General features: G+C 36.9%; 1 long non-coding RNA gene across 1 annotated transcript; it reads right to left on the bottom strand.

The window, feature by feature from the left end:
* Window positions 1–5740: 5740 nt before the first annotated feature.
* On the bottom strand, window positions 5741–14984 carry LOC114025186. Its single transcript, XR_003567006.1, has 2 exons — window positions 14457–14984; window positions 5741–5890 (listed from the first exon to the last, which is right to left on the bottom strand). It is a non-coding gene; the product is annotated as an uncharacterized LOC114025186 (long non-coding RNA).
* Between the last annotated feature and the right edge of the window lie 269 nt (window positions 14985–15253).

Raw genomic sequence — 15253 nt, 5'->3', positions numbered from 1 at the left:
TGGTATGAGATCTTAGATGAAGAACAAGTACAATGAGAAATATTTTAAAAAATAAAATGGTTTAGGGGAAAATTTGTACTTACGCCATTCAACCTTTTTATAATTAAAGAATACCAAATTTTAAGGATATATTTTATCATAATACAATTGTACTCTAAATTTTAACTTTATTAATAAAAGCTTTATTTTTAAGTTATATTATTATTGTCAATTAACAAGCATTTATTTCCTCCCCCTCCCACTTTCTCCCTTCCAAACTGAAAAAAGAAGAAAAATAAAATCCTTGCAACAAATATGCACAGTCAAGCAAAACAAATTTTTACATGGGCCATGTCAAAAATATGTCATTCTGTATCTTGAGCTTGAGTTGGTAGGTAGCATGTTTCATTATCAGTTCTCTGGAATCATGACAAGTCACTGAATTGATCAGAAGTCTTAAGCCTTTTAAAATTGTTTGTCTGCACAATATTGTTGTTATTATGTAAATTGTTCTGGTTCTGCTCACTTTTCTCTGTATCACTTCATACTCACTTTACTTTCATCAGCTCATGTTTCTCTGAAACTGTCCCTTTCATTTTTTCTTACAATGCAATAATACTCTATTAATTCATATATTATAATTTGTTCAGTCATTCACCAACTGATTGGTTGTGTCTTTTAGTGTCTAGTTTTGTGGTACTACAAAAAGAGCAGCTACAAATATTTCTGTATGTAGGAGTTCTTTTCCCCTTTCTTTGATCTACATGGGGTACAGACCCAGTGGAGCTATTTCTGAATAAGATTATATGGACATTTTAGTGATTTTAGTTCCAAATTATTTTCCAGAATGGCTATATCAATTCACAGCTCCAACAATAGCACATTAATGTGTCTATTTTCCCACAGTACACTACCTTCCAAACATTTGCCATTTTCCTTTGTGTCATCTTTGTCAATCTGATTAGGTGTCTGGCAGAACCTATGGTATATGGTATATGTCTAAATTTACATTTTTCTAATTATTAGTGATTTGGAGCATTTTTTCAAATGATTATTGATACTTAAAAAGATAAGATCAATTCATCAATCTCACTTTTGGGCCTTAGACTAAGTAAGAAAAGAAAAGTCTTTGAAAGCAATTTTATTAAGTGAAATGGTGCCAGATAAGAAGTCTGTTCCACTTGCCTGAGGGATTTCATCACATGCTCTGAATTCTGTATAAAAAAAAGCATTAGAATTGGCAGGAATTGAGGAGTTCTGCTGCGCAGAGGGGTAGGAGCAAGTGTGGCTTTCTAGGAAACAATCTAAAAACAATCTAACAGGGTGGGAAAGAAGTCTTAGTTTTGGCCTGAGGTCTCCTTTTCCCCTGTCCCCACCCTTTGGCTGAGGGAAGAATTAGTGAGATTTGAAGGTTCTGGAGGATTTTGGGTTTTCCATCTTCCTATCAGAATCCTAGCACCATCATGTTCTGTTTGCATCATTTTCCTCATCTATAAAATGGGAACAATAATATCACCTACCTTTGAGGGTTGTTATGAGGATAAAATGAGATATTTGTAAAGTGTTTTATAAATCTTAAAAGCACCATAAAAATGAGAGCTATTGTTGTTGTTATCATCCATTTAGAGCTTATCTCACTATTTGGTTTGAGGTGTTGATCTAAACCCAATTTCTTCTATATGGCTTTTCAGTTTTCACAGTAGGTTTTTTTTTTAACCTAATAATGAGTCCTTGACCCAGTAGCTAGGGTTTTAGGGTATATCAAACACTAAGCTTCTAGGTTCATTGGCTTCTGCATATTGTATATTTAGTCAGTTCTACTTAATTTCCCTATTTTTTAAAGAAGTATGAAATAATTTTGATGATTAATGCTTTGTGCTATAGTTTGAGATCTGGTGATTCTAGATCTTTGTTCTCATTTCTCTCATTATTTTCCTTGAAATTACTGACCTTTTGTTCTTCCAGATGAATTTTGTTGTTATTCTTTCCAGCTTTTTAAAGTAATCCTTTGGTGTTTTAATTGACATGACACTGAATAAGCAAAATAATTTAGGCAATTTTGTCTTTTTTTATTATATTGGCTCAGCTTACCAATAAGCAATTAATATTTATCCAATTATTTAGGTCTATTTCTATATAGTATTTTATAGTTGTATTCATACAGTTCTTTGTGTACATCTCTGCAGATAGACTCCCAAATGTTCTATATCTTCTGGTGCCATTTAAAATGGAGTTTCTCTTGGGGCGGTTAGGTGGCGCAGTGGATACAGCACTGGCTCTAGAGTCAGGAGGACCTGAGTTCAAAATCGGCCTCAGACACTTAATACTTCCTAGCTGTGTGACTCTGGGCAAGTCACTTAACCCCAATTGCCTCACTAAAGTAAATAAATAAATAAAACAAAATGAAATTTCTCTTTCCATTCCTGCTGGGTTTTGTTGGTAACATGCAGAAATGTTAACGACTTATGTGGATTTATTTTATTTCCTAAAACTTTTATGGTTGTTTAAATTAATTTTAGTTGACTCTTGAGTTCTTTAAGTAAGCCATTAAGTTATGTTCAAAAATAGTAATTGCTTCTTCTTTGACTATACTTATTTTCTCAATTTCTATTTCTTTTATTGCTATTAGCGGCATTTTTATCCCTATATAATATAATAGTGACAACAATGGGCATCCTTGCTTTACTCCTGATCTTATTAGAAAGACCTCTATTTCACATAATGATGGCTTTGGGTTTTACATAGCTATTACTTAATATATTATGGAAAGGTCCAATTATTTCTATGCTTTTTTAGTATTTTTAACAGATATGTGCATGGTATTTTGTCAAAAGTTTCCTCTATCTGCAGATATAATCATATATATATATATATATATATTCTTATTATTGGTATCAACTATGTTTATAGATTTCCTAATATTGAACTAACCCCCCAATCATAGTGTACTATCCAACTTGGTCATAGTGTACAATATTTTTGATATGTTGCTATAGACTGGTTCATAGTTTTCTTTCTCTGCTTTGGACTCTCATTTAGATACTGAGATCATATTTATGTCATAAAACAAATGTGGCAGGATATCTTCAGTTCCTATTTTTAAAAAGTGTTTACATAATAATGGAGTTAATTTTCTTTTTAATGCTTGATGCAATTTGCTTGTAAATCTATCTGGTACTGGTATTTTGTTCTTTGGGAATCAATTTAGAGCCTATTCAGTTGTTTTTCTTCTGAGATTCAGTTAAATTCTCTATTTCTTTTTTTTTTGTTCATCAGATATTTCATATTTTTGTAAATTTTCATCCATTTCATTTAAATTGTTGGTGTTTATTGGCATATAGTTGGACAAAGGAGTGTTTAATAATTTCTTCTTCATTTGGTGTGAATTTTCTTTTTTTCATTCTAGTCACTAGTAATTGGTCTTCTTCCTTCAAAAAAATCCAATTATTCACACCGAAGTAGTGGAATAGCAGGAAGAAATGTTGAGTTCTACCTCACAAGTCCTTCAAACAGATGTAGAAAAGGCCCCAGACCAAATTCTAACTGGGGAAATTCAAGAAAAAAATCATAGTGAGTCATTCTTCCAGCCCAGGTCATCACAGATAGACAAAAAGGTCTGTGGATATTAGGGATGGGATATAGCCAGGTATAGCCACATGGTGAGTGAAGAGAAAGGCTGTGCACTATGGCAAGAAAAAGCTCCAAATCCAACAGAGAGGCACCTAAACATGTAAGGTTTAGGAGTAGATCACAAATGGTGGCTCTGTTGCTCACAACCTATTTCCAGGTCACAGATCCAGGTGGATTGAGGAGGGGACTAGTGTCTGCGGATGGTATTTCAAGGTGATTTGTGATTATGTGCCCTAGGCTGTAGACCAAGCAAGGAGCAAGTTCAGAAGCAAGCGGTATCTGTGTGGCTGCTGACTCTTCCATTTTATAAATAGGTTTTTCTCATTTACATTCATGATCAAGAATTACATATTTCTGTTCTTCCTATTCTCATACTTCCCTCCCCCTTTGCCCCTTTCCCTCTTCTTTAACAAAGAAGAGGATAGTGAAGAGTGTGCACAGAATTAGTTATGTGTTGATGCAATCTGCCTCAACTCCCCTGTTATTACCCCTTCTTTCTTTCCTTTCCAATGCCTTCAATCCTTTTTTTCCCCTCTCCTGATCTGTATTCTCCAGGATCCTGCTGCTGATTTCTCTGAGTATTAACATAAGCTCAGGTTAAGGGACATAAACACTTTCAGCATGCCCTAAATCGTTTGATCCAGAGTAAAGTCTAAGCTCTAGTCTGAGCTCTGCAAGCTCCCAACCTTGGTCTGAGTCTGGGCAACACAATTGCAAACTTTCCCTTATTTGGAGCTCCAGTAGACAGCTATTGGCCCCAGCTCCTTTCAGTTAGCTCAAATGTTCTGCAGGTTCGGAGAGACAAAACTCCATTATCACCCTTGGTTTGAGTTCCTTGCCCTGGTTTCAGCTGAATCCACAACTCAAATTCAAGTTCAGAGCCATCTACCTTCTGTGATTTCTGTTCTTGTTCTTTGCCAAGTATACAGCTTCAGGCCTGGTCCATGTTAAATCCATAACTGTTCCTTGCCTTTGTAAATATCTGTAGGCCCTTCCATAACCCAGTTCTGGAGTCAGAGAGGCAGTTAATGGCTGACTCTTGCCTTTTTTGTTTTCATACATAGCCCTGCAAAGCCCAGACCAGTCCCTGTCCTGAAATGCCCGTGCAGATAGGTCTTCCTGACTAGAGCCCCAGGAATCTTGGTGCTTTTTCCTTGTATTTTCCCATTACAATTCAGTCTGGTGCTCTTCCTTGATCTTTGCTGTAGTAGTGATAGGAAAGAACTGAGGTATATTGCTGCTTCTTTCTCTGCCATCTTTCCTGGTCTCCAAAAGATACAGTCTCAAAATGACCAATTCAGGAAAACTGTAACTATTCAATAAGATAAGACCATATGATTATACTTATCAAAGTGTAGAAGTGAATGTCTGCATAGAATCAGAGATACCTGGAAATGCTTGGTGTATGGCACAAGTTTGAAAACCATTATTCAGAATTATGCCTGCATTGAACAGGAAGTATGTTTGTGTCTACACTCATATGTGTATATATTTGTGTGTGTAGAACTATATTATAGTAAATTCTTAATATGTAATAGTTCCTTTGTTGTTTAGCATCTCTATTGATTGACAATATTAATAATTATGATTAATATAATTAATAATTATAACTGACAGTATTTTTGTATCGTTTTATTTGAAATTCGCTGATTTTAAATTGGATGTCAGAAACAAATGACACTACCTAGAAAGATAAAAGTATATGAAACATAGTTGGGTTCTGGGGCTCAGGCCCCCTTCCAAACTGCTAGGCCCTGGTCTTCCCTCTTTTAGCCTTGGTACCACCTCACTTGCCAACAAGAATGACCAATCTGTTTTCCCATGCTTTCTTTGCTAAGAATACTACTGGATATTTCACCATTGGTAGTTCTCCTTTCAATAAGGAATATGACTTCCAGCTATTTATGTATAAAAGTTACTGAAGACCTTGAGCAGATGGTAGGCTTAGCACTGTGGGAGAAACACCTTCACGGAGGCTTAATGGGAGGGAAGCAGCATCAGAGCAGGCCTACTCCCATTGGTAATATAGATAGGAATTATTAATTAGTAGGAATAATTTCATAGAAATTAAGCCAATTAGTAGGTATGGCTCAACTACACCCAAATGACCATTGCCTCAGGCACTAGACTATTGATTTTTTGAAACTTTCTTTATTATAAAGAGATTCAAGCCAATAATTTATAAATCGAAATTACCAAGGAGAGGGAAAATACAATCCTGATTTCACACCTCCATCATTATTGTCCTTATCAGCTCTTGGCTTCAAGACCCACTTCTGTGCTGTAGAAGGAAAGACGATATAGTGACTAAGTGTCACAGGCTGAACTTACCCTTCATCTCCCCTTAGCTCTTCCCACCTCAAACACTCCATTGACCTAAATAAAATTCATCTAAAACCCACAACCACTAAGTAAAATTAAGCATCACTGGCTTAGGTTTTCAAGTCTAGTAGCACTCAAGATGTACAACCATACCCAAACTTCTAGTTTCTTTGCATTGGCCACATTTTCCTATTCTAGGATACATTTTCTCTCAAAACTAAATACACAGTTTATTTTGGATGTTTTGTACCCTATGTTTGCCTTACCAAAACTCTAATTAAACTTATACATCCCTTATGGGGGAGTTAAAAAATTGAAGGGGCAGTTTGGGGAGACTTGGATTCTTAATCCAAGGCCATTTGCTGAACACTGTTACATAAAGGTAATAGCTAAAGACCATTTTGACAGTTCCTAATACATGTAACAATGTGTTAGTTCTGAGCAGAGACCACAATCAGGTTTGCTTACACTATTTCATTTTCTGTAATCCATTCAGAAATTAATTGTTCTATCTGGTTACTGAAGAAAGTCAATAGGTGAAGAATTGGTAATCTCTACAATTAGAATCTTTTCTAATTCCTTCCTTATTTCACTTACAGTATAAAGACCTTATTTTTCTGAACCAAAAATTGGGAAACATGTCCTGACAATACTTTTTTTCAAAATCTCATTAACATTTTTCTTGAAATTAATTAATTCAACACTGCACTAGGTATTGGTGAAGATATAAAATGTAGATATAGCATAGGTTCTGCTTTTAGAGAGCTTACAGTCTGGTAGGGGGATAGAACACGAATATAGATACAGAGTCCCAGAAAACTGACTCATATGGTTGCTATACATAACAGCCTGCATTGACTGTTATTTTCCAGTGGCTGCACTGCTTCAAGTGTCTTTAAGCCCTCAAGTCCTGACCAAGTCAGCTCTGACACCTAGGCATTCAATTCAATTCAACAAGCACTTAATAAGTACGTATTATGTGCCACGCATTATTTTGTTCTAGTGACAGAAAGATAAAAAATGAAGACAGTTCCTGTTCTCAAGAAGCTTACACTGATGATGAGTGATGTGAACAGAACCAGAACACTTTAACAGTAACAGTAATACTGTGCGATGACCAACTCTGATAGACTTAGCTCTTCTCGGCAATACAATGATCCAAGACAATTCCAAAAAACTCATGATGGAAAATGCTATCCACATCCAGAGAAAGAATTATGGAGTCTGAATGCAGATTGAAGCATACTGTTTTCACTTTTTATGTTTTTTTCCCTTTAGTTGTTTCTTCTTATATGTGTGTGTATGTACACACACACACACACACACACATACACTTAATTATAACCTTCTGGGGGGGGGCAGGAGGAGGAAGGAGGAAAAAAGAACAAAGTAAAAAGTGCACAGCAGAGAACAAAAGAAAACTTACAAGGAAGCAAAGAAAAGATGGACAGCTCTGAATACAATGTATAGTATTTATTAGATAGGCTTTCTTGAAATGGAAATTTATTGCTGTGTATTTTGAATCTTCTCTCACATTCTGCTGTGCACATGGCAATGCTTTTTTTCTTTTCATTTTGTATTTAAGTTTTAGTATTTAAGTCCATGTTTCTTTTTCTTTTTTTATTGTATATTTAAGTTTAAAATAATAAAAAATTAAAAAATGAATGTTGAAAATACTCTTTACATGTAATTGGAAAAAATAAAATACTATTTTAAAAAAGAAGCTTACAATTTACTGGGGGAAAACATGTACAAGTAAATCAGCATAAACCATATGCAAAATAAATTGGTTTGGGGTAAGCCCTCAAAATTGAATGGATCAGGAAGATGGCATTTCAGGATCAGGATGGGATTGGGGGATGGCATTTCAGATGCAAGTCAATGGCACTAGGAATTACAAGAGATGGAGATGTTCAGTAAGAATGGCATTTCAGACCTGAGGAACAGCCTGGGTCAAGGCTCAGAGGCTGGAGATGGAGCAGATTCTCTGCAATGAAGATTCATGATGAGGAGTTATGTAAAATAAATCTAAAAATCTAGGTTGCACTTAGATTGTGAGGGGCTTTCACTGCTAAACAAGGAGTTTATATTTTACCCCAGAGGCAATAGGGAGCTACTGAAGTTTCTTCAATATTCATCAAACTTTGTGTCCCAGAAATATTCCAATACCCTAATGTGATCTTTTAAATTGGATAAATTTTGAGATTTGTTAAACAGCCAGTTGTAATTGAATTGTGAATAAGGGGCATTAGGACAAGAGACAAGACAATGTTTGCAAGACTAGAAAGCAAGCCAGGAGCAGAATAATATTAATAATATTAAAACAAAAAACAGCCCATATATTCCTGCATCGGGAAAGGAGGATGTGAATAATGTCTACATCACAGGTTAGGGAAGAATTTAAAACTGAGGAGCAAAGGCAGGAGTTCTGTACCTGTGAGGCAGTTAAGGGCCACTTGCTTTGACATCTGTCTCCTTCAAGGTTGACCTGGACTGGGCTCAGAAGTGACCCGTCTCTGAGGGCTAAGATTTCCATCTCTAACTTTGTATAGATTTCTTATAGTTAACAGGACTTTCAATGCATTCCATAAGAATGGCTCTACTAGACCCCAGGAAACATTCCTTTATTGCTAGGTCCTTCATTCTTGGAGTTATTTTGTTTAATAATTTTTTTAAGTTGATGTTTTACTTCATCACCAACAACAGATACAAATGCTAACTAAAGCAAATGAAACGGGCAGTAACAATGTAAGATTCAGAGCATGCTGGATTTGGAGTCTGAGATTAAGGGTTCAAATTCTATCTCAGTTATTCATTACCCATGTGACTTTAGGCAAGTCACTTTCTACTCTAGGTCTCAGTTCTACCTTCCAATTCTGAATCTGTGATCCTATGAAATGCTGAAATCAAGTGACAGAAAATTTGTTAAGCATTTCTTAAAAGTTGAAGTTATCTTGAAAATTGTAGTCTTCTCTTCTGTCCCCACTTTCCTAAATTTAGATGTATTTCTCTTCCCTTTAATAAGTATTAGATCCATCCATCTTTTTGCTGTAAGTCAGAGCTATAGAGACTTGCCTGGAGGCACTCAGAGGTTAAGGGACTTACCCAGGGATACATAGCCAGGATGTGTCAGAGGTCAGATTTCAGCCCAAGTGTTCCTGGCTTCAAGGCCAGCTGTCTATCCACTACCCCATGGTGCCTTGGTTAGAAGCTACTAATGAACATTCCTTATATATGGTAGTTATGTGATAAAATAATTTATTATGAATCACTTGGATATATGAGCTAAAATTTACCCATAGTATTTAATAGTTTAACTCTTTATACTTAACATGTACACCATTATATTCAAGAAGGACCTATGTGAGTGTGAGTTGTTGGGTATAATCTATCAAAGAGATTCTATCTGAATGTAATCTTCCCTTCATTGAGGTTTCCCTTTTAACAAAGACTTTAAAAACAAAAGAAAAAAAATTTTTTTAAATAGTTTCGGCAAAACCAATCAGTATATTAACCATGTCTGAGAGTACATAGGACATTCCACATCCACCATCCCTACCTCTATAATAATAATACTTAGCATTTATATAGTCCCCTCCTGGATCACTGCCCTGTCGTGGTGAAGGTGCTTGTATAGCTCAATGAAACTATGAGCTATGCTGTGCAGGGTTACCCAAGACACACAGGTCATAGTGGAAAGTTCTGACAAAATGTGATCCACTGGGGAAGGGAATGGCAAATAACTCTAGTACCTTGCCAAGAAAACTTCACAGACAGTATTAAAATGACAAAGGAGAGGACATCAGAAGATGAGCCCCTCAGGTCACAAGGTGTCCAACACCCTACTGAGGAAGAGTGGAGGACATTTATAAATGGGGGACATTTTTAAAATGCTGCATTCAATATTCCAGCAAATTTGGAAAACTCAACAGTGGCCACTGGATTGGAAAAGAGCAGTTGATGTTCCCAATCCTAAAGAAGAGCAATGCCAAGGAATATTCAAATTACCCACAATTATGCTCATTTCACACGCCAGAAAAATTATGCTTAACATTCTGCAAGCTAGACTTCAGCAATATGTGAACTGAGAACTGCCAGAAGAGCAGGCTGGTTTTTGAAGAGGCAGAAGAATTAGAGACCAAATTGCCAATATTCACTGGATTATGGAGAATGCAAGGAATTTCCAGAAAAACATCTACCTCTGCTTCAGTGACTACCCTAAAGCCTTAAACTGTGTGTGAACCACAACAAAATGTGGCAAGTCCTCAAAGAGATGGGAGTACCAGATCATCTTGTCTCCCAAGGCACCTGTGTGTGGGTCAAGAAGCAACAGTTAGAACTGAACATGGAACAACTGATTGATTTAAGATTAGAAAAGGGATATGATAAGGCTGTATACTGTCACCTTATTTAACGTATATGGAGAGTACATTATGTGAAATCCCAGGCTGGATGAATCAAAAACTAGAATTAAGGTTGCCAGGAGAAATATAACAATCTCATATATGCAGATGATACCACTATAATGGCAGAAAGTGAAGAAGAATTAAGAAGCCTCTTGATGAAGGTGAAAGAAGAGAATATAAAAAGTTGGCTTGAGGCTTAACATAAAAAAACAAAGATCTTGGCAACTGGTTGCATCACTTCCTGGCAAATACAGAAAAAAGGGAAGCAGTGTCAGATTTTATATTCATGGGCTCAAAGATCACTGCAGAGGGTGACTGAAACAACGAAATTAAAAGACGCTTGGTCCTTGGAAGGAAAGATATGACAGATCTGGACAGCATACTAAAAAGCAGAGACAATACCTTGCTTACAAAGGTCTTTATAATCAAAGCTATGGTTTTTCCAGTAGCAATGTATGGCTGTAAGGGATGAACTACTAGGAAATCTGAGTGCTGCAGAAGTGATGCTTTCAAATTGTGGTGTTGGAGAAGACTTTTGAGATTTCCTTGGATAACAAGGAGATCAAATCAGTCAATACTTAAGAAATTAATTCAGGCTATTAACTGGCAGGTCAAATACTGAAGCTGAAGCTTAAATACTTTGGCCACATAATGATAAGCTAGGACTATGTGGAAAATAATCTGTTTTGGAACAATTAAAGGCAAAAGGAGAAGGGGACAGCAGAAAATGAGATGGATAGATAGTGTCATGGAAACCATAAACACGAACTTGGATAGACTTTGAGAGACAGTGGAAAATAGAAAGGCCTGGTCTGCTATGTTCCATGGGGTCACAAAGAGCCCATTCAGCCACACGACTGAATGACTAAACAATGTTTACATAGCTCTTTAAGGTTTGCAAAGCTCTACATGTGATCTCATTTGATTCTCATAGCAACTCTATGAGATAGGTGCTAGTATCATCCCCATTCTAAAGATTAGGAAACTCAGGCTGAGAGAGGTTAAATGACTTGCCCAGGGTCACACTGCTAGTAAGTGTTTGAAGTCAGATGAATGAGATGAAAGACAGAATGAAAGGAGCAGAGTCAACTCTTCTCCAGGGTCAAATTTGATCAGTACAATTACACAGCACTTAGTTGTTATTGTTTTTTAATTGTTCTTTCTATTTACATTTTGGTAGTAGTTGCATATATTCTCCTGGTTCAATCAATCAATAAGCATTTATTGACTGTGATGTTGTGGGCACCAGGATGACCAAGATAAAAATGAAACCTCAAAGAGCTTGAATTCTATTGGGGGAGACAATTAGTCTGGTACATGCAAATACACAAAATAAATACAAGGTTCTTTGGGGGTTATAAGGGATAAGTCGCTAGGGTGGGAGAAGGAGTCAAGAAAGCCTTCATGCAGAAGGTTGAATTTTGAAGAAAATAAGGGATTCTAAGAAGTGGATATGGGAATGGAATTCATTTCAGACTTGGGAGATGGCCTAGGTACAGAAATGAAAGATGGAAGAGTGTATGTGAAAAACAGGAAAAAAGCTGACACAGAATAGAGTGTAGGAAGGAAAATAATGTATAGCATGCCTGGAAAGGTAGGTTGGGGGTCAGGGTGTGAAACTTTAAAAGTCACCCAGGAGTTTAAATAAAAGGGAACCACTGAAGTCTGAGAAGGTGGGTAACCTGGTCAGACTTATGCCTTAGGAATATCATTTTGGCATTTTGGAGAGGATGGTTTGGAGAGGGGAAAGACTTGGGGTCAAGATACTGCTTTCTCCTGGTTCTCCTCCTACCCTGTCTGACCACTACTCAGTCTCCTTTGTTCGATCTTCCTCCATTCCACACTCACCAATCTCAGGGCATCTCCCAGAGGTTCTGTCCTGGGCTACGTCCTCTTCTCCCTCTATACTAATTAACTTGGTGGTCTTAACTGCTCCCATGGAAAATTATTATCACTAGGCAGATGATACTCAGATTTGTCTAGTCAGTGTCATATCACTGACCATCAATTAGACATCTCAAACTCAACGTGGCCAAAACAGAATTCATTAATTTTTCCCCTAATCTCTCCTCTCTTCCCAATTTCCTTATTACTATTGAGAGAACTACCACTTTCCTAGTCAAGACTTTCAACTTGGGTTTCACCCTTGACTTCTCACTTCTTCCCCCTCACTCACAACCAATCTGTTGACATGTCTTGTCATTTCTATCTTCACAGAATCTCCCATGTAAGTCTCCTCTATTCACACAGTCACCATCATGATGCAGACCCTCATTGCCTCATGCCTAGAATATTGCCAGTAGCCTTCTAGTTGGTCTCCACCCACTCCAATCTAGCCAGCACTCAACTGCCAAAGTGGTCTTCCTAAAGCACAGGCTTGACCTGTCATTCCCTACTCAATAAACTCCTTTTACTGCCAGGATCAAATACAAAAATCCTGTTTGGCCTTTAAAAACCTTCACAACCTGACCCCTTCTTTCCAAGTCTTATATTTCACACCCCTTCACTCCATCAATAATCCAGTGACAATGGCCTTCTTGTTCTTTCTTACACAGGACATTTTATCTCTTGGCTTCATGCCTTCTCACTGGCTATTCCCCATGTCTAGAAGGTTCTCCTTCTCTCTGCCTCTTTTCTTCATTGGCTTTCTTCAAGATTCAGCTCAAATTCTGCCTTATCCAAGTGCCTCCCACCATTGTTAGTGCATTCTCTCTCAGATTATCTCCTAGCTACACTATATCTCTTGCATGTACAACGTAATTGTATTTCATCTTCCCCATTAGAATGTGAGCTCCTTGACAGCTGTGACCATATTTTCGCCCTTCTTTGTATCCTTAGCATTTAGCACAGTGCCTGGTATGTAGTAAACACTTAACAAATGCTCTTGACTGATTTTATAGAAAGCAATTAGTACTCTATAGCAATAGTTCAGTCAAGAGGTGACCAGGGCCTGCACTAGGGTGGCAGCTAAGTGAGAAGAGTGTATGGGAGAAATGTTGTGGAGATAGAAATAATGAGATTTGGCAACTGTGGGGGAAGGGAGAGTGAGGAGTTAAGAACAGTGCCAAGGTTAGGAAACTTGGTGACTGAAAAGACTATGATACTCTCAAGAGAAAGAGAAAATTTCGTAAGGAGGATAGATTTGGAGAGAAAGTTAATGAGTCTGTTTTCTTCATGATGTATTAGTTTTGTATAAGTTTTCCAATGTTCCTCTTTATTCTTCATAGTTAAAAAAATAAATTTCATTGTAATTTTTATTTTCATATTACCTCACCCTCCTATCTCTTATAAGAAGGAATAAAAAGAGGGAGGGAAAAAAGCTCTGCAAAACTAGCCAACCTATTGAAAAATCTGCCCTATGTATTCTCCCACATCTATAATCCACCACCTCTACAAAGAAGGGAGATCTCTTCTTTGGGGCCCAGTTTGGACGTTACAACCCCATAGAATTTAGTTTCAATTGTTTTCCTGTAGTTCTTTCCACTTACATTGTTAAAGTCAAAAGTATGTTGTTCTCCTGGTTCTGTTTACACTTTACATTATCCCCTTTAACTCCTTCGTGTTTCTGCATTCTTCATAAAGTACAGAAACAATCTATAACATCCATGGGCCATACTTTGTTTTACCATTCCCCAGTGGATAGGCTCCTACTTTGTTTCTAGTTCTTGGCTAAAACAGGTGCTACAATTAGCATTTTTTTAATATATGGGATTTTTCTTTCTGGAGTGCATAGAGTGTCAAACCTGAAGTCAGGAAGACTCATCTTCCTGAGTTCAAATCTGGCCTCAGACATTTACTATGCTGTGTGACTCTGGGCAAGTCACTTCGCCCTATTTGCTTCAGTTACCTCATCTGTAAAATGAGCTGGAGGGGCAGCTAGTGGATAGTGGATAGAGCACTGGCCTTGAAGTCAGAAGGACCTGAGTTCAAATCCAGTTCCCACCAGACACTTGACACTTACTAGCTGTGTGACCCCGGGCAAGTTACTTAACCCCAATTGCCTCTCAGTTAAAAAAAAAAATGAGCTGGAGAAGGAAATGGCAAACCATTACAGTATCTTTGCCAAGACAACCCCAAATAGGGTCATGAAGAATTCAACAAAACTGAGAAATGACTTACCAAGGATCTCTAAATCAACAGGTATGGACATTTTAATCACTTTGTAAGTGCAATTCCACATTGTTTTCCTGAATGGTTTGATCAGTTTACAGCTCAGCCCACAGTGAATTAGGGTGTCCCTCCAACATTAGTTATTTCTATCTTTTCTCATCTTTATCAGTTTTCTGGGAAGTGAAACATAAGAGTGGCTTTAATTTACATTTTTCTCATTAATAGCAATTTGGTACAATTTTTTGTGTTTGGTACTAGTTGGGAATTCTTTTTTTGAGACTGTTTATTCATATTCTTTACCACTTGTCTACTGACTCTTGGTTTTATATATTTGTGCTGGTTACCTTGAATATATTAGTCCCTTACCAGAAAATATTTGGTTTTTTTTCTCCATCAATAGTTTCCCTTTATAGCTTAACTGCACGGATTTTCTCCACGCAAGGGCTTTTCAATTTCATGTACTACAATAAAAATGATCTATTTAACTTATTATGATTTCCTTTATCCCCTGTTTGGTTAAGAAATGCCTCTCTAGTTATAGCTAGAAAAGGTGCATTCATCCATGTTTTTTAAAAAATGATGCAATCTTTCATGTTTAAGTGAGTCTTTGGGGCTTATCACAAAGGTATTACACATCAATTATGTAAGAGACTGTGACCTGAACCTGTTTTTGGTCTAATTACTTTTCAGTTTCTCCAGAACATCCAACACCAAACAATTCTCATCAAAAGTCCTTCCCCAACTAGTTTATGTTCTTGGGTTTTTTGAAATAATTGCTTCTGATTCTTGCTTATCTAATTCTAATC

The sequence above is a fragment of the Vombatus ursinus genome, unplaced genomic scaffold (assembly GCF_900497805.2).
Source record: "Vombatus ursinus unplaced genomic scaffold, bare-nosed wombat genome assembly UNPS02014830.1, whole genome shotgun sequence".
Taxonomy (NCBI): Eukaryota; Metazoa; Chordata; class Mammalia; order Diprotodontia; family Vombatidae; genus Vombatus; species Vombatus ursinus.
Note: the sequence above shows the minus strand (reverse complement) of the source record. Positions and strands in the feature narration are given on the sequence as shown.